Source organism: Anomaloglossus baeobatrachus, chromosome 12 (assembly GCF_048569485.1).
Source record: "Anomaloglossus baeobatrachus isolate aAnoBae1 chromosome 12, aAnoBae1.hap1, whole genome shotgun sequence".
In the NCBI taxonomy this organism is placed as follows: Eukaryota; Metazoa; Chordata; class Amphibia; order Anura; family Aromobatidae; genus Anomaloglossus; species Anomaloglossus baeobatrachus.
Genome location: NC_134364.1, coordinates 43,258,471 through 43,285,756, shown reverse-complemented (window position 1 = coordinate 43,285,756; position 27,286 = coordinate 43,258,471).

Sequence of the window (27,286 nt, the reverse complement as noted above, 5' to 3'; positions counted from 1 at the left end):
GAGTCCGGTAGCTGAAGCACTATGGGCAGTAGAACAGTCCGTGCCAGTGAGTGTAACGAAGGAGTCCCTGGGACCGCGGAGTCACAGATGGTAGTCCGGGTGACGTAGCTCAGGTTCGGAAGCCGAGGTGATGTCAGGCGGGGTCCGGAACCTTTGGAGCGAGATGACGGGTCACCGCAGGGATCCGAGATGGTACGGACTGTCAGATGGCAGACGGACAGCGTGCGGGGTTCGGGATTCAGCAGGACCGGATGGCGAGGCAGGATCAGCTCTAGAAGAGAGATACGTGAGTATGGCAAGACGACACAAGGAGACCTGACTCCTAGCTTGGAAAACACGAAGATGAGGCCCCGCCCTCTTGGACAATACACCCCTTTATACCCTGTACCTGTTTAGCCTCATTTCCTGTTAATGGACGCTGGCCCTTTAAGAAAGGGTCAGTGACCGCGCGCGCGCCCTAATGCGCATGCGCGCAGCCCGGGTGCCAGAAGCCAGGGAAGGAGGCTGAGAAGAGGACACAGGGGAGCCGGCCAGGGCCTGGGAGGCCGTCGGGCGCCGCGATCGGAGACCAGGGGGCCTGGGAAGGACGGGCACCGGAGCCAAGGACCCGGGGAGCGTGGCAGGTGAGCCGGGGAGCGGGGCTGAGGACTCAGGGAGCGGAGCGGAGGACCCGGGGAGGGGAGCCAAGGACCCGGGGAGCGTGACAGATACACATGGCAACAATAGACTTGTAGACAATTAAGGCATTGCAGCAGGCAAATGGGTAATAGTAGATATGTAATGACAAACTGCTTTTAGCTTGCAGAGATGTGGTTACCCACAGGAGTGATAGCTGATTAGTCAAACTTGTAACTTACTTGTAGAGTAACTAGATATGTATACAAATAGGAACCTGTAACAAGGACATGGTTAACTGCAGGATTGTAGTGAAGTATTGGCATGCTTGCTTTATGAAATAGCAGAAATATTAGGAAACTTGTTTGAAGTGCTATGTTACCTTGATTGCAGAGACTCAGGTGTGAATAGTAACAAGAAGTTGGTAATCTGTAAACTTGTTTGAGAATGATAGATGCAGACTACATCTAACTAAACTGGGCTGAATTTGGAAATAAACCCTAGTACTTGAAAGGAAGTAGTTATTATTGGCAGGACATCTGGCTAAAGCTGAGCAAGGTGAAGGTATGCTAACTCCTGACATACCCATGGTAACTGAGAGCAATGCTTTCTCAATACTCAGGCTTTGGGTGAGGATGCCAGAATTGTTTACTGGGTTACCACATTAATCTGGTAAGGACTAGCACAGAAAGGGCTGTCCATAGGCAGAGGAGCCAGGAAAGGGGAGAAACCGCATGCTGCAGTGTTCACTGCTTATATAACATCACAAACAGAGCGCTGCACTGATTTCCTCTAAATGTGTTTTCTTCTATCATGGCGCAACTACAGGTTTCGGACCAGTGATCTCTGGTTAGTGGTCGGTTTCCCTCTTGGTTGGACCACAGCCTGTTTTGTGTTGGTCTAACTGCTTGTCTCTCCGTATTCTCTGCCTTCCTATTTCACTTCTATTCAGCTCTATGCACTTTCTCGCTTGGTTTACCCAATCACATTTTTGGAGGGGCGATTTATACTCACTACTCACATGCCTGCGTGCTGGCTATATTTCTGGATGGATGGTTGTCTGAAGTCCCAGATCCACAGGTAAGGTTTTCTTACTGAGATATTACTTTTTCCTGCAGTTTGTCTGAATCCCTTCCCAGTTATTTACATTTTGTTTCATTTCAGGTTAAGAGCATTTCCACATATTCTGTTATTCCTTTTTGGCATCTTTAATTCCATCATTCCTGTTTCTGCACATTCCTAGTCCGATATCTCACCCTCTGCTTGCGTGAACGTCATTTATGCTTATTGTTTTTGTGTTACACTTGGTTTATAACTTGGGGTGCAATTAAGGAAACTCAGGGTCAGTCGTCAAGGAGTGGGGACGCCATTATGTAATCTTAGGATGCCAACCTCTGCTTTCAGGCAGGGACAAATCAGGGTCCGGTCTAGCGCAAGCACTAGCCTGTTTTGGGACCTGTGGATTTCTGGTTTTACATCTCCTCTGGTTTGTCCATCCCCATGAGAGTGTTAGGGTTTAAGTCATAATGTCCTACTTTTCCTGGTTATATAACCTGGTTTCTGTATTCTCCATAAAATTACTTTCCCCTCTAGCCACTGCAGATGTATGTATAACCCTTTGATTCTGCCTCCTGCTATGTCTAACACTGAGAGAAGGGAGACAAGAGCCATCAGGAGAGTCAGCTCAGTCACATGTGTCTTTTTTTGCAGAACACTCAGGTAGATAAAGGACTTAAGGCCAATTCACACGCAGCGATATTGCTAGAGATATCGCTAGCGAGCGTACCCGACCCCCGTCGTTTGTGCATCATGGGCAAATCGCTGCCCGTGGCACACAATATGGTTAGGAGCCGTCACACGGACTTACCTGCCTAGCGACGTCGCTGTGGTCGGCAAACCGCCTCCTTTCTAAGGGGGCGATTCGTGCGGCGTCACAGCGGCGTCACTAAGCGGCCGCCCAATAGAAGCGGAGGGGCGGAGATGAGAGACTGTAACATCCCGCATACCTCCTTCCTTCCTCATTGCCGGCGGCCGCAGGTAGGCTGTTGTTCGTCGTTCCCGAGGTGTCACACGTAGCGATGTGCACTGCCTCGGGAACTATGAACAACCTGCGTCCTCAACAATCAACGATTTTTTGAAAATGAACGACGTGTCAACGATGGATGATTTGGTGAGTATTTTCCATCGTTAACGGTTGTTTGTGCGTGTCACACTCAACAACGTCACTAACGATGCTCGATGTGCGTCACGGAATCTGTGACCCCGGTGATATATCGTTAGATACGTCGCTGCACGTAACGGGGCCTTTACAAACACTCTGAAGCCATAAAACGATAGAAGATCCTTAATGAAGACTATTTTGAAAATTGCTTAACATTGCATTTAGGATGCAAATGAACATTAAAACAAAATTATGCATGAAGGTGAACATAGCCTTTACACCTAATAGAATTTAATAGGGCCCATAATATAAATATAAATTCAATGACATAAGGTTCTCCAGATTAATGTGACGATGAAGTAAACTAGGAGACAGTGAGAGAAATACAACAACCGAATACAAACCAGTACATGTTCAACCACAGACTCATTTACTTCTAAATATTTCAGCCATACCTTAACCGGTGCCAAGACTTTACTCTGCTGCAGAAATAGAAATCAGTTTTTCCCTCTCCTAACAGGGCTTGAGACTAAAGAAGTGTTTAATCAGAAGCTATGGGGAGGGAGGCCAATCCTGTCAGTATATTGGGTTTCAAAAGATTATATTTTGGCAAAGTGCATGAGGTTTGGGGAAGAAAAGGCATTTTGGTTTTTAGAGTTCTTATGTAACCTGCCGACTGCTGGAAGGATAATATTAGACTTTGATTTCTCCTTGTTGGAATGAATAAAATAATACCTAACTTAAAATATTCTACAATCTTAATACCGGCCTGTCACATGACAATGATTGCATGTTAATGTTCTTGCTACAATGTATCAGCCTGGAATCACTCAAAATCAAGGAACAATTAAATACTTTTCCTATACGGCTAACAATGCCCATATAGATTAATGTGGGGAATCTGTCATCCATTATGCATAGGAGCATCCAAATAATTCCCCAACAGCAGATGTTATAGATAATGAGGATTGCTATATTTCGATGTAGTAAAAAGTCTGTGCTCGCTACCCTAATACTAAATATATATTTTTAGCTTTCAAAAAAAACATTTTCGAACTATAAGCTCCAAAAATGCTGCTACCACTAGAGGTGCACAATACGTATTTACTCTGTACTTATTGCATATTGTTTTTGAAAGGAGCATTTTTTAATAATTAATCTCTTAGATTGCATTCATACACAGCTGTTAAGGCTGCTTTACACGTTGCAATTTCACATACAATATTGTATGCGATTTGCAACGCCCCCATCGTATGTGTGGCACATTCAATTTGTTGAATGTGCCGCACAAACGATTAACTCCCGTCACACGTACTTACCCGTCCATACGACCTCGATGTGGGCGGTGAACGTCCACTTCCTGGAGTGGGAGGGACGTTCGGCGTCACAGCGACGTCACGCGGCAGCCGGCCAATAGAAGCGGAGGGGCGGAAATGAGCGGGACGTAAACATCCCGCCCACCTCTTTCCTTCCGCATTACCAGCCGGGAGCCGCGGGACGCAGGTAAGATCTGTTCACTGTTCCCGGGGTGTCAAACACTGCGATGTGTGCTGCCACGGGAACATTGAACAACCCGACGTGCAATTCGTCAGGATTCAACGACGTGTATGCGATGAACGTTTTAACGTTCAATCGCAATCGCACGTAGCTGTCACACATTGCAATATACCTTACAATGCCGGATGTGCGTCACTTACGACGTGACCCCCCCCCGACACATCGTAAGATATATTGTAGCGTGTAAAGCTCGCTTTATGCACTGCCCTCTGCCAGTTTGATCTTTCCACTGTTTCCCTGTACAATCACTGCAATCTGGTGCAGCCATAACAATTGATTTGGCAGTCTTGTCGTTGACACATGTAACACTCACTGCTGGAGATGGTAAAGCGGTGAGCAGAAGTGTACCCACTGGATTATAGGGGGGACCCAGGCTTAACCTCCAGTGAGAGGGACTTGACTAAGCACCCACCGAGAGGCAGACACCAGGTGCCACTCTCAGGGCAGTGTCCAGGCCTGTGGCAGCTGACCCCCAAGGCAGGGATGGAAAGTGGTGCAAAAAGGCACAGTCTCTAGTGCATCAGGAACAACCAGGAAGACTAAAGGCCCCGTTACACGCAACGACGTATCTAACGATATATCGCCGGGGTCACGGATTCCGTGACGCACATCCGTCATTATTAGCGATGTCGTTGCGTGTGACACGCACGAACGACCGTTAATGATGGAAAATACTCACCAAATCGTCCATCGTTGACACGTCGTTCATTTTCATAAAATCGTTGATTCTTGAGGACGCAGGTTGTTCGTCGTTCCCGAGGCAGCACACATCGCTACGTGTGACACCTCGGGAATGACGAACTGCAGCTTACCTGCGGCCGCCGGCAATGTGGAGGGAAGGAGTTGGGCGGGATGTTACGTCCCGCTCATCTCCGCCCCTCTGCTTCTATTGGGTGGCCGCTTAGTGACACCGCTATGACGCCACATGAACCGCCCCCCTTAGAAAGGAGGCGGTTCGCCGGCAACAGCGACGTCACTAGGCAGGTAAGTCCGTGTGGCGGCTCCTAACGATATTGTGCGACACGGGCAGCAATTTGCCCGTGATGCACAAACAACGGGGGCGGGTGCTTTCACCAGCAATACCGCTAGCAATATCGCTGCGTGTAACACCCCCTTTAGTCAAATGGCACAGCCAGAGAGGACGGACACAGTCACTAGTATAGCAGGGACTACCGGGGTAGCTGAGGCAGATAGAATGGCTTGGGTGGATGGACATAGTCACTAGTATAGCTGGGACCACCGGAGTAGTTGAGGCAGATAGCACAGCCAGGGTGGACAGACACAGTCACTAGTATAGCTGGAGCCACCGCGATAGCTGAGGCAGATTGCACAGCCAGGGTAAATGTACACAGGGGTACCGATGGGCCCGGAAACAGGCAAAGGACACTGTACACTGACACAAGGAGGAACAGCGGACAAGGGGACCAGACAACTAGCTGGCTAGTGAACAAACCATTATCTAACAAATAATGTTGATCAAGCACCTCCCCTATTGGGAGGGTGCTTTAAGTACCCAGTGCCTTTCAGCAATAGGCTGACAGGCACTTTCAGGAAATTATGCGCTGGCACTTTAAGAGAAGGGCAGCGGTGTGTGTGCAATACCTAGGAGTGGCATGCACAGGCCCTAGAAGGAGGAAGTAGAGTAGGCCCATGTGGGGGATCGCGGGTGAGTCATGCAGCGTGGTGCAGGCCGGCCGCGGCGGTGAGTGAGAGGATGTCCCTTCAAGGAGAAGAGCGAGTGGTGCAGGGATGCACTACAAAACAGTTACCTAAAAGATTAAATGACTGTGCAGGGAAACAGTTGAAAGACCGCAGTGACACAGGACTGCTATGCTTGAAAGCCGCAGCATGATTGCTGCTTGTGAACGTGGCCTTTGGCCTCATTCAGACGCCTGTTTTTTTCGAGTTCAAGTTTTTCATAGATAGCACTTGTACATGTGGTGCCCCTGAGGCTTCAGTCGCCACAGAGGTACTGCACCTCAGCCAGAGGAGTGGTATTCCATCCTGGGTAAGGAGGAGGTCAAAACCGGTTCACACAAAAGCACAACACCCAGGCTCAGAAACACCTCATCAGACATGGCAAGGGCGTGATTATACCTGAAGCCAGGCTGGGGGTGGGGTGGAGTTTTAGGAGTGGGAACACAGTGTGACGTGTGGAGTCGGAGAGTGAGGAGTTGGGGAGGAGCAGCTGTCAGGCAGGGGCAAATCATGGTAAGGTCTGGGGTAAGTAGTAGCCTGTGGATTTCTGGTTTTACATCCCCCCTGGTTTGTCCACCCCTTTGAGAGTGTTAGGGTTCAGTCGTAACAAAAACAATTACAGTGGAACCTTCGTTAACGAGAACAATCCATTCTGGGAGTGTGCTTGTAAACCAAGTTACTCGTCTAGCAAAGCAAGATTTCCCATAGGAAATCATTGGAATGCAGACAATTTGTTCCACAACTTGTTCAATGTCCCATCCTGGTCCCCTATTGTGCCATTACACAAATGCACAAACACACACAAACACACACAAACACACATGCACACACACATATTATGCTCACCCTACCTTCTGTTCCATTGCCTGCCTCCTGGTTCTTGCAGTTCGCCGGTACAGGACGTGTATCGGGTAGCCATCGCGACCGATCTGGGATGTCCGCTGCGAGAGCACTGACGTCAAAGGCAGGAGTCGCTTGCCTCTGATTGGCCAGCGCGCTGCCTTTGAGTAGCAGCTGACAGCGGAAGTTCCTCTATAGTCGCGATGCTTACCTGATACACATCCTGCAGTGGTGAACTACAAGAACCGGGAGGCCGGTGATGGAACGGAAGATAAGGTGACCATAATATGTGTGTGTTTGTGTGTGTTTGTGTGTGTGTCTGTGTGTATTTGTGCGTGTTTGTGTGGACTGCAAGAGCGGGTTAGAGCGCGGTGGATGTACGGAACCAGAATTGTGTGCAGTGAGTATTTGCTCGTACGGCAAAGCTTGCTCGTAAACTGAGTTACAAATTTACAGCAAGCTTTGCTCGTATAGCGAAATACTCGCAAACTGGGTCACTCGTAAACCGAGGTTCCACTGTACTTGAAATCGGAAATCATCTATAAATCTGTGTTTTGTTCAGTCGCCACTCCTTTTTATTCTCTTGATCTGGTTGACTAGCGTATTAATTTTCCTGTTGTCTGGCATTTTTCTTTAAATCTAGGAAACATGAGACTCTTGGTTTTTTTTTCCTTATAAGTATTCTTCTCTTTACTCTTTGAAAAGGTAATACATATAGACAACATAACATTGAAATCCAGTCATACTAGCTTGGTGATGTCATAGTTGTTCAGATACTTGTCCACATGGTTTTCACATTATCGGGATTAGCAGCCCACGACTGTCCACAATTGCAAAGGCCAAAGGAAATAAAGTTCTTTCATGATTATTACAGCTGTTTGGAGGGATACACTCAGAGGAGCATTACTGCCTCAATTTACAATTTCAGAAATTAAATTTAAAATTCTCAGGGTACGGACAAATGTTGAGACTGTCGTATTGAAAGCAATGGGATTAAAATTCTTGACAAATTGCAGTTGCTCCTATATAATAATAATAATAATAATCTTTATTTCTATAGCGCCAACATATTCCGCAGCGCTTTACAATTCAGGAGGAACATATACATATCATATACATGAACATATACAAACAAGTAACAATTATAGAGGATACAATATTTAAAAGGAAAAATGGCAACCCTGCTCGTGAGAGCTTACAATCTACAATGAGATGGGGGGAGGGGCAAGGTACAAGTGTTTATTTAAAATGACAATTCAGCCAGCTCAGGGGGATAGATGATTGCTTCCTGGACCAGTTAGCCAGAGCCTTGAGATGCATTTGGGTGCCAAGGAGTTTGACGTGGGGTTATGTTCTGAGAAGTTGTAGAGGGATTAGGTGAAATTAGTTTGGCTAGGGAGTGTGATAGGCCACCCTAAAAAGATGCGTTTTTAGGGAGCGTCTGAAGCTGAGTAAGTTGTGATTTGTCCTAACTTCTAGGGGTAGAGCATTCCAGAGGTTTGGTGCAGCTCGGAAGAAGTCTTGGATTCGGGAGTGGGAGGTTCGAATTAGTGTGGATGTTGGTCGAAAGTCATTTGCAGAGCGTAGAGAACGGGTGGGATGATAGACAGAGAGGAGGGCGGAGATGTAGAGGGTGCTGCACTGTGGAGAGCTTTGTGGGTGAGAACAAGCAGTTTGAATTGGATCCTGTGATATATGGGCAGCCAGTGCAATGACTGGCACAGAGCAGAGGCATCCGAGTAGCGGTTGGCCAGATGGGTGACCCTGGCTGCTGCATTAAGGATGGACTGTAGAGGGGAGAGTCTAGTTAGGGGGAGACCGATTAATAGAGAGTTACAGTATTCAAGGCGAGAGTGGATCAGGGCCACGGTGAGGGTTTTTGTCGTTTCCATTGTGAGAAAGGGGCGGATTCTAGCGATGTTCTTGAGGTGCAAGCCACAGGAGCGGGCAAGAGATTGTATGTGGGAGGTGAAGGAGAGATCAGTGTCAAGTATAACCCCCAGGCAGCGGGCTTGCGGCCTAGGACTTATCATTGTGCCACACACAGAGAGGGAGATGTCAGGTTTAGGAAGGTTGGGAGATGGAGGGAAAAGCAGAAGTTCAGTTTTGGAAAGGTTAAGTTTCAGATAGAGAGCAGACATGATGTTGCAAACTGCAGTCAGGCAGTCACTTGTGTTCTGTAGTACAGCGGGGGTGAGCTCAGGGGATGAGGTGTATAGCTGTGTGTCATCAGCATAAAGATGGTACTGAAAGCCAAATCTGCTGATGGTCTGTCCAATTGGGGCAGTGTAGAGGGAGAACAGAAGAGGGCCAAGGAGTGAACCTTGAGGGACCCCAACAGTGAGAGGAAGAGGAGAAGATGTGGAGCCAGCAAATGATACAATATATATAGAAATTGATTGTTGGTTGCAGCTTGAATTAGCAGGGAAACAGCAGTGTACTCACAAACCAGTCAACCATAGGACGTAACAATGACGTGTGCTCGACAATTAAATTGCAGTGTCGAATTGCGACATTGCATTTAACGATTAGTGTTGATTTGCAACTTCTTGAAACAGTCGCAAATGTTTGTGAATTTCTGTCTTTGGTGACAAGTCGCACACAACTCATTTACCATAGATTCCAATGGAAAGTCACATGCGACTGCAATTTGGCCATTTTTTTAATAGCAAAATCACTGCTGTAGAATAGTTGCTCGACAGCAATTCTCAAGTTGCACTGATGTTTTTGATCATGCGACTTGTCAAAGAATTGCAGATGGACAAAACACATGTCTGTCACGTCTCCACCAGAGCCCGCTCCTGCAACTTCTACTTCTACCACCGTATTCCCGTCATGGGCAGTGCTGGTGATAGGGGAGAAGTGAGTACCAGTAGCTCTGGTGGGCGTGGGCTCTGCCCATCCATTAAGCTGGGTTTCCCTGGGACCTGCAATACCACTAGCTGACTGTGGTGGCGTGTGACTTCCAACTGAAGTTACAACCATTCAGCTACAGCCAACGGGAAGGTGCCACATCCTACTTATTCTTCCTCCTGTCTGCTAGTTGCCGCCAGATATAGTCTTATAGTATTCTGTTGGTCTCTGGTTTACACCCTGCTCCTGAATTCTGGTCCCTGTGTTTTGACTTCTGCTTGTTCACTGATGACGCTCCTGCTTGCTGTGTTTTGTATTTCCCTCCCTTCTCTGGTTTGACCTTGGCCTGGTTTCCTGACTACGCTCTTGTTTACCGTTTTTGTCCCTTTTTGCACCTCCTTGTTTTGACCCTGCCTGACAACTACGCTTCTCTGGACTGCAGCCTTTCATAGGCAGCGACCTCCTAGATCCTGTAGTAATTCCAAATCCCTGTACAGGGGTTAAAGGGTTTGGGGGTTCTTGAGAATCTGCTGCAGGGGCAGCTTACCTCTAGTCTGTCCATGACAGCCATCCTGAGTCTGTGGTTCCGGGCAGACGTCACAATGTCGCTGTGTAACACCAGCCTCAATATTAAAATTTGTGGGGGGGGTTTTTTATTGAAATACAGGTAAAAAAAATAAAATTGCTCTCTCTGGGTCATATCTAGAAGTGCACAACGCTGCAGTCACACCATCGGGATCTTGGCTTCTGAATAGGCCCATCTCCCTCATAAGACATTCCTGGTAGAGTTTAGCAAAAAGTTTTGCAGAACCCTGGTCCAGCATCCTAGTTGGCTACGGATCAGGGCAATGGAAAGTTTCTTGGCCAGCGCTTGAATACTGGCAGTATGAATGCTTCTTGTGATTACTACATCACAAGAGGTGCCCAAGATGCCATTCATGTGCCGGCCAAGATAGACTGCATCGCCCTGGTCTGGCTGTCATGAAGTATCAATGTAGATGCTGGATCTTTTTGCTCATCTCCAGATGTCAACACTATAAATAAGGGCCTACTAGAGATTTTGTAATGGGCCCAGGGACATCAAGTTATGTCTCTGTGAACTGATACGAACATAAAATGGGCCAGTGTGAATAAGAGAATTCTCAGGGATACATGATACATGGTAGCAAATTCCTTAAAGGGGTGTTGTTAAAGTGAATTCCCATCTGCAAGATCCTATCCCAATATGTAGAAGATGTAATAATAACATTTGCAAATATCTCCAAGCAGAAATGAAATTTAGTTCTCTTGATTAGCTAAGTCACTTGCCTCATGGGCATTGCAGTAGCTTAGGCATCCATTGTTACAACCACTAGAAATTAACAAACTGTCACTATTTGAATGATCATGTAACGCCCTTGCCAGCATCACCGCGCTGTTCAGCCACCTCCCCCCGGTGAGGACGCTATACCTTTCACCTTCCTGGCCACCTACCTAGCGATAGCTGCTTCATCTGCAGTCTATTGTACTGTCTCCCAGGGCCTACACACATTGCACAGGCCTAATGGGAATGTCCATAGGGTGCGTGCATGGCCACCCCCTTTTTTTTTTTTTTTTTTTAAAGGTCCAGTATGCCCTGACCCGGAAGTGCCTCTCAGGTCGGCTGAGAGGCTTCAGGTATTTAAGGCACCTTCCCCTTAAGGAAGGTGCCTGGGTAACAAGTTAGTTACTTAGCTAATTCTCAGGTCTTCAGTGCTGCTGTTGCTGCTGCCATTACTGAGCTATATTCTGCTGGTGATTTGTATTTGTGTTTCAGTGCACTTCTAATCTGCTGCTGCTACAATCATCCACACCGGCCAGCTAGCACAATATCCGCTGCTGGAAGTATCAACGCCGGCTGACCCCAACGGTACCCACTGCCACAAGTATCCTCTTCAGCCGTTGCTACCGCATCCATCCATGCTGGCCAAATCCATTACACCGGTTGCAGCTGCTGTTCCTATCCTCAAAGACTATATTGTTTCTGTGGTGCCAGCTGCCGAGGTACTGCAGATCCTCTGTTGGCTGCTTACCATCGTGTGTCCCTATTGCCACCCCTGGTGGCGGTAGTGAAGACATAGCAGCCGGTCCATTTCACTCTTCCAGGCAAGTAAATTGTGCCTATGGTCCCACTATTCCTGTGCTCGCTCTGCGAGCATAACAGATCATAACCATGGATACCTAAGCTACTGCAATACCCTGCAAATGAGGTAAGAGACGTAGCTAATCAGAAGAACTATACTACATTTCTAATTGACGTATTTACTAATATTATTAATGTTGTTGTTATTATTATTATACCTACTACATATTGAGATGGGATCTTGGAGATACGAATATCACTTTAGGTTGGGTATAGGTTTAGGATAGGAAAGGAGATCACTCCCCAATTGCCAGGACTCCGACTGTCAGGACCCTCATAGATTCCAAGAGCCCCTTGTGAATGGTGCGATAAGGGGGCTTTTCACGCAACAACATCACTAACTAGATGTCATTGGGGTCACGGAATTCGTGACGCACATCCGGTCTCGTTAGCGATGTTGTTGCGTGTGACACGTACGAGCGACCGCTAACGATCAAAATTACACACCTAATCGTTGATCGTTGACACGTTGTTCTAATCCCAAATGTCGTTGCTCGTTTAGGACGCAGGTTGTTCGTCGTTCCTGAGGCAGCACACATCGCTACATGTGACACATCAGAAACGAGGAACAACACCGTACCTGCGTCCTCCGGCAACGAGGTGGGCGTCACTTTCTTTCCGCTGCTTCTCCGCCCCTCCGCTTCTATTGGATGGCTGCTGTGTGACGTCGCTGTGACGCCGCACAAACCGCCACCTTAGAAAGGAGGTGGTTCGCCGGCGACGTCGCTATGCAGGTAAGTATGTGTGATGGATACTAGCGGTGTTGTGCGCCACGGGCAGCGATTTGCCCTTGATGCACATCTGACGGGGGCGGGTGCTTTCACCAGCGACATCGCTAGCGATGTTGCTGCGTGTAAAGAAGCCTTTAGTCGATCTTGCGTACCTTGCTCCATTCATTCTTAATGGGAGCACTGGAGATAGCGTTCAACTGATCGTCGTTATTCTAACAAGAATGAGTGCAGGGGTAGTTCACATGATCGGCCATCGTACCACTGACACATAGCTCTTCAGCTGGTTCTTGGGATCGATCGGACTCGCAGTGTTTGGGAAGTTATCCCCTGTCCCATTGATCGGGGATAACTTTCACACTTGAGACTATCCCATTAATGTCTGGCATGCACTTCAGTGTCGATAGAGTTAAATAGATTCCTCTGCCAAAGCAACACAAAACATCTGCTTTGCGTTAGCCCTGATGGAGGGACTACTTATAAATGCATGACTTAACCAGCCTTTGCCGAGGTAAATGTCACATAGCTGAGACCCGTCCAGCATCAGAATTAAACTCTGCTTTCTTTTGAAGCAAATAAAAGGGCCCATTTTATATCTGAGGTATTTTTATGGGCTACCATTAGCGAATAAAATGACAAATGAAAGCGCCCTGATGACTTTCTCTCCAAATAATATTACCTCAGAAAATCCTGGTCTCTAAGATGAGGTGTTATTTACTGAATGGGAGAGGTACGGCCCCGAATAGCGTCGTCTACCGAAATCTAAATTGAGGTGCGATTATAAAAAAATCGGACGACAGAAGAAACCTTAGGCCTCAGCTGAGGAGATACTGACTAGACGCTGCTTCCTGTATGAAGCGGTGAATATATCAGCCAGAAAAAATGCTTCTCTGGAGACGTTGTATTTCAGACATGAATAGTAAAACAAAAATGCTTGTTGTATCAGGCCGGGGTCCAGTTTCATTGCTAGGTATACACAAATTTAATAGGACTCGAGTAAAATGAAGGGAATATGAAACATAGATGTGTGGATTTTGAGGGTGGGTGGAGAGGCCACACGATGGAGGCAATGTACGGATTAATTTAATTGCCTGTGATTACTGGATGTCTTTACAAATTAATGGTGTCAGATAAGGCTGGGTTCAGACGAGTGCATGCAAAATCGTCCATTTTTCATCCAAGAAAAAAAATAAAATTTTCATCTGTAGTGTTATCCCTATGCCATGTGTCTGTTTTTTATATCCATATGACATCCGTTTTATACATTAACATTTTATGTTATAGCAATGGACCAAGTACATTTTTTTTACGTGCAGACCATCTGTCTGTAAAAAGGTTCCTGAATATTACTACAATGCCTTGTCTTTCTGTAAGGTAAAACATTTCCCTGCTTGTTTTGAAACCGGTACGGAAATGTTTTACGTCACAGAAAGCAGCATCTGCGATCCCATGCTGTTTTGACTGTATATTCTCTTTTCCTTCCTCCCCTTCCTCCCCTGTGGTATGATCAGTCCACGTTCCTTTACGGTCCGACACTGCCATTACACAGCACATTGCAGGGGCACATATATAAGATTATCTCAGCACAGGAACATTGTTGTTTAACAAATCCAATTGGGAAGCTTATTGTTATTCTGAGATCTGTTGATTAAAATGTACTTTGTTGATGGGAATACCCGTTTAGGGATATCATTAGGTTTAGGGATATGAACAATAGTAGCACTGGCGTCTCTGCAGAGACGCCGACTTTCTCAGCGCCCCGGCCGGGTCGCGTCCTCCCCCGCAATCCACATGTGCTTTTGCTTCTTTCCCCTCCCGGGCCCTATTCAGGGTTCCCGGGAGTGCACCTAAGATGCACGCACGCACCAGCCATCCTCTTAAAGGGGCAGCATGCTATTTCCATGAAATGCCTCCTAGGGTGCGTGCGCGTACCTTTTCTTAAAATGCCAGTACGCCCTAACCCGGGAGTGCCTCTCAACCTTTGGCTGAGAGGCACTAGGTATTTAAGGCATGCGCCCTTTAAATGAGGTGCCTGGCCAATGTGGGCTATACATTACTAGTTGTCAGGTCCCTTTTGCTGCCGCTGTATTGCTGTGTGCCGCATTGCTAATACCCGTCTGTGTTTCAGTACCTGATGTAATCACTGCTGCAACTATCCGTACCAGATGTTTATGCCAAACCGCTACTGCAACTATCCGTTCCAGCTATATATATGACGAACCGCTGCTGCAAATATCCGTACCAGTTGTATCTGCTGAACTGCTACTGCAAATATCCGTACCAGTTGTATCTGCTGAACTGTTACTGCAACTATCCGTACCAGCTGTATATCACCAACCACTGCTGCAACTATCCATACCAGCTGTATCTGCCAAACCAGCTGCCGCAACTATCCGTATTGGCCGAGGCTGCTAAATCAGCCATCCCGGCTGCATCTGCCATTACAGAGACTGTCAGTGTTTGTACCCCTGGGGCCAGCTGTTGCAGCACTAGTCTTACTGAGTGGCACCTGGTCTCACAAACGCAGCACAACACCTTCACCATTAGAAGCTCTGGTGAAAACCTGGCGTGTTTTCATAGTCAAGCCCCTTTAGGTTTCTGTGTGCTACGGCCCAATGGGTCCACTCCTTGCGATATGTCACGCTCCCCGGGTCCTCGGCTCCCCTCCCCGGGTCCTCTGCTCCGCTCCCCGGGTCCTCAGCTCCGCTCCCCGGCTCACCTGCCACGCTCCCCGCTCTCCAGCCTCCGGTGCCCGTCCTTCCCAGGCCCCCTGGTCTCCGATCCCGGCGTCCGACGGCTTCCCAGGTCCTGGCCGGCTCCCCTGCGTCCTCCTCTCAGCTTCCTTCCCTGGCTTCTGGCACCCGGGCCGCGCGCATGCGCATTAGGGCGCGCGCGCGGTCACTGACCCTTTCTTAAAGGGCCAGCGTCCATTAACAGGAAATGATGCAGAACAGGTACAGGGTATAAAGGGGTTATTGTCCAAGGGGGCGGGGCCTGATCTTCGTGTTTTCCCAAGCTAGGAGTCAGGTCTCCTTGTGTTTTGTGAGATACTTACCTCTCTATCTTCTAGAGCCGATCCTGCATCGCCATCCGGTCCTGCGGTACCTCGAACCCCGAACGCTGCCCATCTGCCATCCTGACAGTCCGTACCATCTCGGATCCCTGCGGTGACCCGTCATCTCGCTCCAACGGTTCCGGACCCCGCCTGACACCATCACGGCTTCCGAACCTGAGATCCGTCACCCGGACCACCATCAGTGACCTCGTGGTCCCAGGGACTTCTCCGTATTCTCCCAGTGCACGGACTGTCCTGCTACCTACAGTGCTCCGGCTGCCGGACTCCTTTCCCTCATCCGGGAGTTCAGCCCAGTGGATCCACCTCCAGGGTCTACCCGTCCATCTGGCCCTAACAGTAAGATCAGGCCATGGATCCCGCCGAAGCACTAGCGGCCTTGCATGAGGAACTCCAACGCCAGCGTGAAGTTCAGACCCACATGCTGAACTTTATGACTTCTGTGGACACCCGCCTGACCACGCTACAAGCGGCAGTCACGTCTTCAACATCCCGAGCCTCCACTAGTCAAGCCACGACCCCCGCTCCCGTGGCTGCCTCTTCGGATGCTTCCAGACTGCGTTTGGCCTCACCACCCCGGTACGCCGGAGATCCCAAGACCTGCAGGGGGTTTATAAACCAATGCTCCCTCCATTTCACGCAGCTGCCACATCTGTTTGCCTCCGACCAAGCCAAGGTCGCCTTCATCATGTCTCACCTAGAGGGCGAGGCACTGGCGTGGATGAACCCCTTGTGGGAGAAGGAGGAACCTATGACCAAGAACCTCCAGGAGTTCCTGCAGGCCTTTCGCAGCACCTTTGACGAACCCGGACGCGCCTCCGCGTCTGCGTCATCACTTCTCCGGTTACGTCAGGGAACACTGACGGTGGGTCAATACGCCATCCGTTTCCGCACCTTGGCGTCAGAACTCGGGTGGAATAACGAGGCCCTAACCGCCGCCTTCTGGGAAGGACTATCGGGTCGAATCAAAGATGAGCTGGCTGGACGTGATGTACCGTCCACCCTGGACGCCCTGATTACCCTAGCGACTCGAGTGGACATACGCTTTCAGGAGCGGTCCAAAGAGGTATCCCGTGAGAGACGTCCGGTACGGCATTCCTCTCCTCCACGGAAGCCCGCCGTACTCCAGTCAACGGCCTCTGGTGTCTCCGTCCATGAGCCCATGCAGATCGACCGTGTGCGACAGTCTGAACAACGTCGAGCAGAGCGGCTCGCCAAGGGTCTCTGCTTTTACTGCGGAGAGGGCACACACCTGCTACGCGCCTGTCCAGAGAGGCCGGGAAACTCCAAAGCCTAGGGTTGGTAGGAGAGGCCACCCTAGGTGCTGGGACTCTCTCAGACCCAGTTACATGGACTGTGCAAGTAACAACGGGAGAGACGCGGTTTACGGCTGAGGCGTACCTCGATTCTGGGGCAGCAGGCAACTTCATCCAGCAGGCCACGGTGGACAAGTACCGGGTGCCTGTTACTCCACTCGACAAGCCCCTCGTGATTGCCTCTGTGGATGGGAGACCTCTCTCTGACACCATCTCCTGGATCACCAAGCCGCTTGAACTGCGTATCGGTGCTCTGCACACCGAGAACATCGCTCTCTACGTCCTCCCACATATGTCACATCAAATTCTGCTGGGCCTTCCCTGGTTGCGGACACACGAGCCTTCAGTCAGCTGGGGCACTGGCGATATTACTCGATGGGGGTCTTCTTGCCATGAGAGGTGTCTGAAGACCATACAACCCATCCGGCGACCTCCGGTTCCCGAGTCCCTACCGGGACTGCCCTCAGCCTATTGGTCCTTCGTGGACGTCTTTGACAAGAAGGAGTCCGAAGTACTTCCACCACATCGTCCTTACGATTGTGCCATTGACCTGCTCCCGGGAACTACACCACCTCGAGGACGGATATATCCACTCTCTCCAGCCGAAACAAGGGCCATGTCTACGTACATCACAGAGAGCCTGGCTAAGGGATTCATCCGGAGATCCTCCTCTCCTGCTGGAGCAGGCTTCTTCTTCGTAAAGAAGAAAGAGGGTGACCTACGCCCATGTATAGACTACCGGGGATTGAACCTGATCACCGTGAAAAACAAGTACCCCCTGCCGCTCATCCCCGAATTGTTTGATCGGCTCAGAGGAGCTCGTGTGTTCACCAAGTTGGATCTTCGGGGTGCCTACAACCTGGTCCGTATCCGCTCAGGGGATGAATGGAAGACCGCGTTCAACACTCGCGATGGGCACTACGAATACTGCGTGATGCCCTTCGGCCTGTGTAATGCACCAGCTGTCTTCCAAGAATTAGTGAACGATGTGTTTCGGGACCTTCTCTACGTCTGTGTGGTGGTATATCTGGACGACATCCTTGTCTTCTCTCCGGACCTCCAGACCCACCGAGAGAACGTGCAACTGGTTCTACAACGACTGAGAGAGAATCGTCTGTACGCCAAGTACGAGAAGTGCGTCTTCGAACAGTCTTCTCTCCCCTTCCTGGGGTACCTCATCACCGATACCGGACTGCAGATGGATCCCAAGAAGGTCTCCTCCATTCTCAACTGGCCTCCTCCTTCTGGACTGAAGGCAATCCAACGCTTTCTGGGATTCGCTAACTATTACCGCCAGTTCATTCCTCACTTCTCGGCTCTGACTGCTCCTCTCTCCGCCTTGACCAAGAAGGGGGCTAATCCAAAGGACTGGTCACCTGCGGCCGACGCCGCGTTTGGCGCTCTAAAGCGAGCCTTTGCCTCCTCTCCTGTACTCCACCGTCCAGAGTTAAACCGCCAGTTCACCTTGGAGGTGGATGCCTCCTCCTCGGGAGCCGGAGCAGTGCTCATGCAGAAGTCCTCCTCCGGGAAGATGGTGACGTGCGGTTTCTTCTCCAAGAGCTTCTCCACGCCTGAACGCAATTACACCATCGGTGACCGAGAGCTATTGGCGGTCAAACTGGCTCTGGAGGAATGGCGCTATCTTCTGGAAGGAGCAGTGTACCCTGTCATTGTTTACACGGACCACAAAAACTTGGAATACCTGCGGACTGCTCAGCGACTGAACCCACGGCAAGCCAGGTGGTCCTTGTTCTTTGCCCGGTTCGACTTCCAGCTTCATTTCCGACCCGCAAACAAGAATGTACGCGCTGATGCCTTGTCTAGGTCTTTCGTGCCCATGGAACAGGAGGAAGAGACATCTCAACCCATCATCTGTCCAAGCAAGATTATTCCGGTGACTCCTGTCACCCTGGCCCAGATACCGCCCGGGAAGACCTATGTCTCTGAGACAGACAGGCAAAAAGTGTTACACTGGGGTCATGCCTCGAAAACAGCCGGTCATGCAGGTCAGAAGAAAACATGGAGCGCTATTGTACGTCATTACTGGTGGCCATCCCTGCGCACGGACGTCGCCTCTTTTGTCTCTGCCTGCTCCTCCTGTGCCAGGAACAAGACACCCAAACACCTGCCATACGGCCGTCTTCTGCCTCTGCCCATACCCTCAGTTCCCTGGCAACACATAGCGATGGACTTTATTACGGACTTGCCATTGTCCTCCGGACACACAGTCATATGGGTCGTGGTGGATCGATTCTCTAAAATGGCCCATTTCGTTCCTATGGCTGGATTGCCCTCTGCTCAGGAACTCGCGGACGCCTATATACATCACATCTTCCGCTTGCATGGCTTCCCATCACACATCGTGTCCGACAGAGGAACTCAGTTTACCTCCCGCTTCTGGAGGGCTCTCTGCAAACATCTGGGAGTGACTCTAGACTTTTCATCTGCCTACCATCCTCAGTCTAATGGCCAAGTGGAGAGGATCAATCAAATATTGACATCTTTCTTACGTCACTACGTGAACGCCCATCATGACGATTGGTCCACGCTTCTTCCTTGGGCAGAATTCTCCCATAATCACCACATCAGTGAGTCGTCCTCCAGCTCTCCCTTCCATGTCGTTTACGGACTCCAGCCCTCCGTCCCATTGCCGGTATCCCCTTCTTCGGATGTCCCTGCTGCTGATACTGTAGCCCGTGACTTTGCAACCATTTGGGACTCTGTCAAGGCGTCCCTTGGGCGTGCTTCCCTACGGATGAAACGACACGCAGACAAGAGACGTCTGGACCCTCCGTGTTTCTCTCCTGGAGATCTCGTCTGGCTTGCTTCCAAGTACGTCCGCTTGAAGATACCATCATACAAGCTGGGTCCTCGCTACATCGGGCCGTTTAAAGTCCTCAACAAGATCAATGAGGTCTCCTACAAGCTACAGCTCCCGGCCACGATGAGGATACCCAACTCATTCCACGTCTCCCTGCTCAAGCCGGTTGTCCTTGGTCCCTTCTCCGCTGCTGCCAGTCCGGCTCCTCCACCTATTGCCGATGACGACATCTATGCGGTAAGGGATATCGTGGCCATGAAGACCGTACGGGGTCGACAGTTCTTCCTGGTGGACTGGGAGGGGTATGGTCCTGAGGATAGGTCCTGGGAGCCCAGGGAGAACGTGGGCACTCCTCTGATCCGTGCCTTCATGTCCCGGTTGCGGGGAGGGGGGCGTGGGGGGGGGGTACTGTCACGCTCCCCGGGTCCTCGGCTCCCCTCCCCGGCTCACCTGCCACGCTCCCCGCTCTCCAGCCTCCGGTGCCCGTCCTTCCCAGGCCCCCTGGTCTCCGATCCCGGCGTCCGACGGCTTCCCAGGTCCTGGCCGGCTCCCCTGCGTCCTCCTCTCAGCTTCCTTCCCTGGCTTCTGGCACCCGGGCCGCGCGCATGCGCATTAGGGCGCGCGCGCGGTCACTGACCCTTTCTTAAAGGGCCAGCGTCCATTAACAGGAAATGATGCAGAACAGGTACAGGGTATAAAGGGGTTATTGTCCAAGGGGGCGGGGCCTGATCTTCGTGTTTTCCCAAGCTAGGAGTCAGGTCTCCTTGTGTTTTGTGAGATACTTACCTCTCTATCTTCTAGAGCCGATCCTGCATCGCCATCCGGTCCTGCGGTACCTCGAACCCCGAACGCTGCCCATCTGCCATCCTGACAGTCCGTACCATCTCGGATCCCTGCGGTGACCCGTCATCTCGCTCCAACGGTTCCGGACCCCGCCTGACACCATCACGGCTTCCGAACCTGAGATCCGTCACCCGGACCACCATCAGTGACCTCGTGGTCCCAGGGACTTCTCCGTATTCTCCCAGTGCACGGACTGTCCTGCTACCTACAGTGCTCCGGCTGCCGGACTCCTTTCCCTCATCCGGGAGTTCAGCCCAGTGGATCCACCTCCAGGGTCTACCCGTCCATCTGGCCCTAACACGATATTCCGGGGTCACACTTGTGAGTGACTTGCGTGAGAATTGTGTCGCATCACCCGGCATGGCCTGCCCCCCTCTGGACAGGAACGTGCAGCTGCATAGAAATACATGCAGCCTCATGCTCCTGTCCGGAGTGCAGCAGACTGTGTCAGGTGATGCAACTCGATTCTCATGCAAGTCTGAAACCGGCCTTACAACTACTCTCCTGAAGTTGGAGGTTTTCATTTCTTTAATCAGGCTATGTCCTCCAAATTGTCCTCCTTGATCATTCCAGATTATTATATGGAAAGGTCAATATTCCCTTAAAATCAGAAAATATTATGTCAAGCTTCCACAAGGGGGTGCAGGGACTCAGTGGAGATCGAGCTCCAAAGTGTAGTAATACCAAAGCCCAGCAGAGGTCACTAGCACAAGAGTAAGAGTAGTCAGACAAGCCAAAGTCAAACTGGGATGTCACGTCAAAACAGGGGAGTGAGCAAGTCGAAGTAAAAAAGAAGACGAAAAGTCACATAAGGAGCCGAGGAGGAGCAGAGCCGTAGTCAGGGGACATTACCGAGGTCAGAGGCCGGGAGAGCACGTAAGTACAAAGGTGGGGTTGGAGGCAGAGACACAGGATGGGACCAGGGTCAGGTGGACAGGGCGGATAGACAATACGGGGTAAAAGGAGGTCAGGTACAGGTAAGCTGGGTAGCGGGACAGATCAGAGCTAACTCACAGGAACTAGTGCGCATGCTGCAGAGCAGGAACTATTACTGGCGGCGTCCCGGAGGAGTCCACACCATAATAAAGCAGCGAGAGTCTCGGAATAAGGACTGGAGGTAATAAATCAAGAGCAGTCAGCAGGGATGTTACCATAGGGGGTGTAGAGGTGGCAGTCACTTAGGTGTTTATGCTTGAGGGGACTGAAGTCCCTATAACACATAAGAAGAAACCAATATTATAAGGGGCACATGGTGGGTAGGGGCACCGTTTCATATTTTGCATTGGGCTTAAGAGCTTCAAGCTGTATTGTTGCTAGTGTCTAACATTTGTTTTCTTACTGTGGCCTTCAAGTTAGTTGATGCTTGCTAAGTATTACCAGAAATCAGTCTAGGAACAGCTGTATTTTCACCTGCTAAACATTTGATAGGATACAGTGACCATTTATTAAGGGTATTGTATCACATACTATAGGCATTAAGCAACATAATGAGAGTCACTGGTGGTCACCATGACTTGATGAGGAGCACTGCTGTAGTGTTGTGCTTATTGTTCCATTGAACTAAAGCCAAGTCATCCATTATTTAGCCATGTAACGCGATACATATATAGAAATATTAAACAGCCCTTGAAAACAATGACTTAAGGTGTTCCTGGCCTTTTGTGAGCTTAAAACAAATTGCACTTTTTAAATTCACCCAGGTGCAGAATGACAATCAACGAGGGAACCCATCTAAATAGGAAAAAAACGCTTGGTTACTTGTCCTCACTTAATAAGGATAAGAATATATATGATGCAAGAAAACTGACTGCTTCTGTGTAATGATGTGTTACCCTCAGCTGCATGACAGCTCTAGTTATAGGTAGAAAATGAAGAATATTTGGTCTTGGTTCCTTCAGCTTTACCTCCATGGCGGGAATGTCACCAACTTATTTCCCACTGCGTCGGAGGGAGATCCTTACTGCCAAGTGCAAATGGGTAAGAAAACGTAAGTAGGTTATCCTTAATTTGCTTTAGATGTAAAAACTAAGACGTTTGCACATAAAACACCTGGCGATTGTGATAAGATGGACTAATCAACGTCTCGGAGGAACGTGCACATGTTACACTGAATGTATTGGCTAAAGGCATGACCCCATGATGGCAGCGACACTTATAGATATTTGCCCTACCAAATTTAAAATGATACTTCCTGCACCCACCATGGATAACAAGGTATCAGAATTCATTTTCAGAGATGAAATCTGTGAAATGACTACAACGTCTTAGGAAGGCAGCAGGTGTGCAACTTACCACTTCCAGCTCGAGGTGGGTGCCGAAAAATAATAGTGTAGGATCTAGTAAGTTAAAGGAAATTTGTCATGTCACCAAGCGCTATTAAACTGCAGATATAGAGTTAATCTGTAGGTTAAAAGCGTTCTAAAGCTTTGCAGCCACTGAATTGAAAGCCCAGCTACTGGGAGGAAATTAACTTTATTCCTCCCAGCAGCCTCTGGCTTTCAGTTATAGAAGCCTGACCAACATGGCTTGAGTGATTACACCATGTCATATTGACTTACAACTCATGCTGCACTAATACAGTGCAGAACTGGCTGTTAGTCAATCATGGGGCACAGTTACAGGTGATACTCACTATATACTGAGCAGTGACTGAAGCCGCACATCTATGACTGAAAACCAGAGGCAGCCGGCAGGAATAAAGTTAATTTTCTCCCAGTAGCCAGACTTTCAGGAATGTTATTATCCTGCAGATTAACCCAATATCTTAATAGAGCTTGGGGACTTAACAGGTTCCCTTTAACATCTATATCCAAAATTTATATAGAAAGAATGTACTTTATTGTATTTGTCACAGAGGAGCTTAAAACTGAATAATTTACAATGCCAATAAATTAATGCTTGAAAACTTTTCACAAATTGTAGCTGAGATCTTTGAATCTACTAAGATTGGTGATTTACTTTGATGGAAACCACAATCTAAGGCAGGCGTCACTTGTCTAACATTCACTGTCCAAGTACTGACTGATATGTCTGAACTGACTAAGGTTCTTCTGCTCCAAACTCAACTGTCTCATATACTGCGCCCATGAGGTTGTTGTGTACAGATCTGGAAATCCGTGGCTGATCAAGACATTGGGGCCAGTATTTCAACATTACATGTCATATGTGTAGAACCGACTGTAGAACACATTTAGGACCCAAGCTTTATGGCTCCTCTACAGTCTCTTACATCTACTCTGGAGGTTCGAGGAAGACATTTTCTAAATGACAGTCACTATCGTTCTTTATCAGCATTAATACATACTGTGTCTGTTTGCACACAAGTGATATGCCAAATAACTATAGCAAGATTCAGCATTTTAGGCTTTGTTCATGCAACTATTTTAGCCATCCAAATGATGGCCACCACAATGAATGCCTGATGGAGCCTATTATAAGTCAATTGAGTTCAACAATTAAGTGAATTCACCCTGAGCTGGTGCAAGAGTAAAAGATAAGCAGGCCACATACCACTACGGTAGCGTTGATGACTAAATGCTATGACTTGTCTCAGGAGTCAATCCGGTGACCTTGTGCTGTGTGGTTGGGTTCTTTCTCAGATGAGCCACAGCATGGTCAATCACTGCCCAAGTGCTGATTGTCTTTTTCCATTTTCTTCTATTCATTTTGGTTTGCAGTCAACAAGTCTTTTCATTTTCTCGCTTATTCTGCCCTATCACATTTTGGGTTGGCTATTTATACCCACCTTATGTTGGCCTTGTCTGCTGGCTATATTCTTATGTGGATCCTGTTTAGGAGTTCTAGCCAGGTTGCAAAGGATTCTTGTCCGCAAGATGGAGATCAGCTTAGTATTTGCTTTTTGCTGTCTCACTTTATTACCCACTCCTTTCTTCCGTTGGTAGGTAGGTTGTACGAAGCTATCCTTATCTCTCAGTTGCTACTTACCTGTCCATACAGTATGTGCATGAGTTTAAGATTTCCACACCTTGGGTCCTTATTAGGGATGATCGAATACCTCAAATATTCGGCTTTGTGAATATCCGACGAATAGGTCGCCGGTATGCGAATATTCGTTGCGCAATGTAAGTCTATGGGAAGCCCGAATAGTTCCGAATAGTTATTTGGGTTTCCTATAGACTTATATTGCGCATCGAATATTCGCGAATAGTCGAATAGCGGCGACCTATTAAGCAAATATTCGCGAAGCTGAATATTTGAGGTATTCGATCATCCCTAGTCCTTATATATCGGTGCATGCTTTCCTTATCCTTGGTTATAGTGTACAGCTATCTTATCCCTGGTTGCTAAGGAGGTACGATATACAACTCGATGGCCAGGTCCAAGTTGTGGCTTCTAGTGTTGCGGCTAGGGATAGTCCAACCTGTGCAGGAGCCATTAGGGGCTGTGCAGCTAGGGTTACTAGTCTGTATGGGAACCAGTTGGGGCAGGTACAGTTGGTAGGAGATAGGCTTTATTTACAAGTGTTTGAATACCCGTGTGCATAACATGTTACTGGCATGTGTCTATGAAAAAATAACCTTCAACCAACGACTTTTGAACATTCTCACAACTACAACTATTAGGATGCAACTAGACTACCAAAGGGTTGAAGGTTCAGATTCCGTCTTTATGCAGTGACTATGCCCACAGAGGATATACTACAGTATTTGAACTTAAAGGGAACCTATGAGGTGCAATATGCACCCAGAACCACGAGCAGTTCTGAGTGCATATTGCTAATCCCTGCCTAACTGTACCTGTATCTATTAAGATAGATAAAGTGATCTGTAGAAAAAGTATTTCTAAAGATTTCATATGATATGCTAATGAGGCCAGCAACAATTCACAAGGGCGTTAGTTACCATGGCTAGTAGGCCCCCGTATCATGTAAGTACGCCCCTGTGGGTGTGCTAACATGCTAATGAATGTGCAGTGTCAGAGGATGGTCGCACTCATGTGGCGCCCCAGGACCTGGTCGCCACAACAGCATTGCCCTCCCAAAGGGTTAATGCTGAGCCTGGAGGTAATTGGGAGGTCCATTGGCCAGCAAGTTAACATCCAACGCAGTTCTCCCTCCGGCCAGCAGGGGGAGCTCTGAACCTGGGATTCCAGGGAGGATCCCCTTAAGTCTGATCTGAGGGAGGAAGTAGTGGTCAGTCTGTAGAGAGCAGTAGGAGTGAACAGACGCAGAGTGAGCTGTCCTGTGAATCTGGGGCCTAGAGCTAGAGTAGCTTGGCCCAGAGAAGCAGGAGTAGCTGAGAGGCAGCAGAGAAACTCGGACATCGGAGTCTGTGGCCACCAGGGCTTAAAATACTCCCTGGTAGCCGAATCCGAAGGGCAGGAGAGCTGCAAGCGCCTGGCCCAAAAACATCCCAAAAGTACAGCTGCAGCATCAAGGCCGGTGTGGATTCCAGCAGAGAAGCACCAGAGAGAGAGCCTGCGCAGCCTGCTACAAAGGGAAAGGGACGCACCAACAGTCCCAGCAGCACAGAGGGCCATTGCTGGATTCAGAGAAGCAGGGTCCTATCGTAACAAAGCAAAGTACAGGAGTAGGCCTCATACTCAGCTGGCCAGAGAGATCACCCCAAGTACTTCCAGGCCGACCGGATCCCCATCACCACCTGTAACGGTCTCCCAGGACTGGACTGTTTCCAAAGTAAAGAGGAAAAGGTAAAGAGACTGTTGTTTATGCCTGGTTCTTTCATCGCCTGTCGGCCCTGCACCGTGTTAGCCACACAACCTCATAGACTTCCACGAGCATTAACAGTATCCCCGGGGCTCCGCTCCACCTGTGGGGAGCAGTACCACCATCGCTGCCATAACATCACCCCGGAGGCCTCACACAGCAGCGGCGGCGGCTTAATAGCCGCAGACCACAGGTGGCGTCACGAACACAACCATTAACAAGCAAGCCACATATTCACCTGACACCCACCAGGGCCACGGAGCCGGGCCCAGCCACCACTGATTACCACCAGACTAGTCCGGCCCGGCACCGGGTGTCCCATAGCCCTGGGGTGGGCGAGTCACTCACCTCTTTGCTGCCATTGCTTTCGACTCCTGGATTTCGGCTCAGTGCGCATGATCCCGGACATTCGGTCATGCACAGTATGCAAGTTTGAAGCTAGGATGCATACAACCAGCTTCGCAGTGCGTATGATCGAAAGTCCGGGATCATGTGCACTGAGCCGAAATCCAGGAGTTGGACACAATGGCAGAAGAGAGGTGAGCGCGACCATGTCTCTGACGCTACGCATTAATTAGCATGTTAGCATGCCCACAGGGGCGTGCTTACATACTAAGGGGGCCGACTAGCCAAGGGGAAAAACGCCCTTGCGACTAGTCCGTGGCCTCATTAGCATATCATAAACGAACTTTAGAAATACTTTTTCTAAAGATCCCTTTATCCATGCTACTATAGGCTGGGATGGTTTACTTTGACGGAAATCACAATCTAAAGCTGGCAGGGATTAGCAATATGCACCCAGAACTGCTCGTGGTTCTGGGTCCATATTGCACCTGACAGTTTCCCTTTAAAGAGGTCCTGTCAATTGCTCTGAACATGTAATTGTTTATTAGGTGTAAATGCCCCTGTTCTCATGTATCTGGTACTGTTTTCT